The following is a 3,930-nucleotide window of genomic DNA, read 5'->3' as shown; positions in this document are numbered from 1 at the left end:
TTCATATTGTTTATAAGACTATTTGAATATTATGAAAGTGTAAAAGCATCGAAAATTATGGATATTTAATCAACAGATTGAAGTTTGATAGTTGACGGACGGATTTGTATTAGGATTAATTATAGCAAACCGGCGATAAACAACCAAACAAACTTCCTAACACTTCATTCTGAATTTGGACAAAAACATATTTTCTTACATTCCTAAAAAATCTCATGACATCAGTGATTTTAGAACACAATAAACCATTCCACAAACTACTAATTGTTTTTCTATTCATTTTTCTCACGTGTTACTTTTTACTTTCAGCTTAGAGATAAGACAAACAAAGGGTCAAGAACTCCATTGATAACAAATAGGTATTTAAATTGTGCCGACTCTTTTGTGTACTTCTTTTCTTTTGTTTCGTATGGTAAAGGTTTTTATCTACGTACCACCTGACTCAGGTAGCTACCGAGTTGAAAGTAGAGGGGATGGGAGCCCTTACAAACTTTGGGTAGGGTGCACGTTTCATTCTAAATAAGATACTCGAACTGAACAGACGACTCTAGCGACTTTGTGCCTTTGCTGAGTGTTAGTGACAACAACTGAACGGCCAACTTTTGCGGTTAAGTGCTTTTATTTTGAGTGTTAGTAAAAGTGATTTTGTAACACGATGGAGTCAACCAATACCTCTGACAATTCTGCGCTTTCTATTGATACGTAAGTACGAAAACAATTATTATTGTTTTATATAGCTCTACATTTAAAAAGATTCACCCTTATTTCATATTTACTGAATGTTTTTGAAAATTCAGAATCTTGCCTGATAAATAAAATTATGCATTTATATTTTGATAGTTTTTGAAAATTATTTTATTAATAAGCAATATAAAATTGCTCCATTTTTATTTTATGAAGAAATTATTTATCCAATTCTATTTAATTTAAATCAATTTTAATGAATTCAAGCTCTACATTTTTAATATTTAAATTTTGTGACTAGTTCAGCTACCAAAAATTAGCTCAAAATATAATTGCGAATTTAGGTTTTTGTTCTTTCACTTTGGTTTTATTTATTTCAAATAAGCTTTGTATCTTTGACATATTCACAAAGCTTGTTTGAAATATGGCAAATTAAAGCATAGTACCTACTAAAATCACAATTATATTTTGTGCCAAAGTTATACTGATGGCTAATTACCCAGATTGACTGTAATAATTTTTCTCTATTAAACATATTTAACTTTATTTATTTATTTAATTTAATTGAGTCTAGTGCAATAACTATTGCTGGTCCTTGTATTGTACCTTTTCATGAAAATAAATATTTTATTATTATTATTTCTTTCTTTTCACAGGGACTCATCTTCAGATGAGGAATGGGAGAAGATGATGGGGATTCAACGAAGGGTGAAAACAAAGACTGGGGAAGTGATTCACCTCCCGGAAGAGCTGCCTGGCAAGAAGCGGAACAGAAAGACGTTCAAGACGTACTACTGCATTCGCTGTATGGTGAAAACTGACATCTACTGTCCCCAGTGCGAAACTAAGCCGAGTGTGTGTTTAGGGTGCTTTAGATTCTTTCACAATTATTAATTTTAGTTTAGCATTTAGTTTTATTTTGTAGCATATCTACTTTAAAATAATCTCCCCAATTAATATTGAACTTCAGGTCAATAACAAGAGGTTCAAAATTAATTGGAGGATTTGCTCTTTTAGTTTGAGATGCATTATTTTTGTGAGATATTTAATTTAGTTTGTAGCTAAGGCTGATTTTTAGTGTACATTGTGTAAAAATAATTTGTTAATTCTTTTGTGCATAATTTTAGTGTAAATTGAATAAATCAATTGACATTTATATATTTTTTTAATTATTTTATGACCCAACTACAACACCTGACATTCTAAACAATAACAAATTATCTCAAAATTTAGAACAACATTACACATAACTGAACAATACTCACGAGGAAAAATATGGAATCACTCTATTTGTTTTGAGTGATCATAAGAACTAAATTACTAATAGACCATAAATAAATATGGTACCATTTTAAAGGTAATATTAACTTTAAATCGATACCATAGATAGATAAATAAGTCATTCAGTTTCTTAAATTGCTCCGGACAAAACAAGGGGGTGATCCCATATTTATGCTTGTAGTAGGTACCTATATTTTAAGCTTCAATTGGGATGACAAGTGACAACTTACATTTTATTTATCCAATCTTTTAATAATCCTTGCCTTTGTCAAATGTGGGGGTGACAATAAATGGAACCATCTTAAATGAGTAAAAAAACTACCTACAAATTCAAACAACGTACAAATGAGAAAATCCATGATGAACACGAAATTGGATAATTTATATGTATTAAAAAATGTGCAAAACTACTAAATTTAAGCTCGAGACATGAGCTAAGCGAAATATTTTCAGGTTTCAATTCAACGAGGTACCTAGGTACCTAGTTGAAGAAAAATCCACAAAATGGAAGAAACACGCACGACAGACTCAGTTCTTATCGGAATTCAATCTGGAAAAATCAAACAACGCCAAAAAGATAAATTCTAATCAGCAAACCTAAAATCAAAATTGAAAATTCAGATTTCAGAAAAACCTTAAACCGACCTCTCCATAGAGAAAAGTAATACATAGGAAATAGAGAACCCTCTCTGTCAAATTTTTGAACCTACTAATTGACAGCCTGGTGTTAGATTCCCTGTACTTAACCTACGTACGTAACGCTCACATACATACATAGTCCACGCACACATACATACATAAAGTCCACGCACACATACACACAGTTCACGCACACATAGGCCCTCATAACCTTCAAAGAATTATTGTTTTTTTGATGTACAATGTAGAATTTTTTCAAATCCATTATTTTGAAAGTATTTATCTTTATGGTGTACGTATTGTATTATTTTCAAAACAATGGATTTGGAAAAATTCTACATTGCACATGGAAATGCAAATAAACAAAAACTTTTCAATTTAATAATTTTACTTTATTTATGAACACACATAATATTATACACCAAAAGCGTCTTTTCGCAAAGTTTTCAACAACACTAAAAAAGCATTTGCACTTTGAGAAAACTCAGATCACTTGTGAACATAACAGAAAGTTTCTTCGCGATTCACGAAGGAACGAACAAAACTCCGATGAACCAGAACAGCAGCAGGTACGAAGGAATGAACTTGAATTTGACTCGACTCTTCAATACTTTAAAAGGGCCACAGAACTCATAAACGATGGCTAAGAAAACAAGAATGCATTCAACCTAACAAAAACAACACCGGCCATTTTGGAGGAAAAACAAAGTTGCCATATGTTAAATAGTAATTTCTACTACTCTATTATGTAAATTATAACAAAAAATGTCACCGTTCAGTTTTAAATCAAAACAAATTAATTTCATTTTAAAAAAAGTTTTCACATTGTAATTAACAATATTCTGAAATATATTTTAATTAAGAAAAAATGAAAATATGAAGGAAACAGGAGCAGCGACATCTAGAGCGTTTTAGGGTAGTTAAAAAGTATTGCTTCCTCATTGTTATAGCATTGCTGCAAAATCTGAAAAGCTTTTAAATATTTTAAGAAATAAGATGTGTTTCTGGAGTCTGGTGGGGTGCTCACCCAGCGTCATTAAGACTTTTATACAATGCTATTATAAGAAGTGTACTTGACTATGGCAGTTTCTATCTAGAGCCTTGTAATTTAGTTGGTTTAAGTAAATTGGATGCGATTCAATCTAAAGCGCTAAGGATTATAGCTGGTGCTATGAAATCGAGTCCAACCAATGCCTTGCAAGCTGAATGTGTTGAGCCCCCATTGAAATTACGCCGCCAATATTTATGTGACAAGTATCTTTTCCGTGTACTTCAATTTGCTGACCATCCTATATATAGCAAACTCAACAGACTTAATGATTTAAT

The 3,930-nt window shown here is 31.3% G+C and overlaps 1 long non-coding RNA gene across 1 annotated transcript; it reads left to right on the top strand.

Annotated features, from left to right (window-relative positions):
• The first annotated feature begins 256 nt into the window (after positions 1–256).
• On the top strand, positions 257–1,840 carry LOC135082776 (uncharacterized). Its single transcript, XR_010259480.1, has 2 exons — positions 257–702; positions 1,341–1,840. It is a non-coding gene; the product is annotated as an uncharacterized LOC135082776 (long non-coding RNA).
• Positions 1,841–3,930: the final 2,090 nt, after the last annotated feature.

This window comes from Ostrinia nubilalis, chromosome 22 (assembly GCF_963855985.1).
Source record: "Ostrinia nubilalis chromosome 22, ilOstNubi1.1, whole genome shotgun sequence".
Classification (NCBI taxonomy): domain Eukaryota; kingdom Metazoa; phylum Arthropoda; class Insecta; order Lepidoptera; family Crambidae; genus Ostrinia; species Ostrinia nubilalis.
The sequence above is the reverse complement of the archived record's forward strand: the minus strand, read 5'-3'. Positions and strand labels throughout refer to the sequence as shown.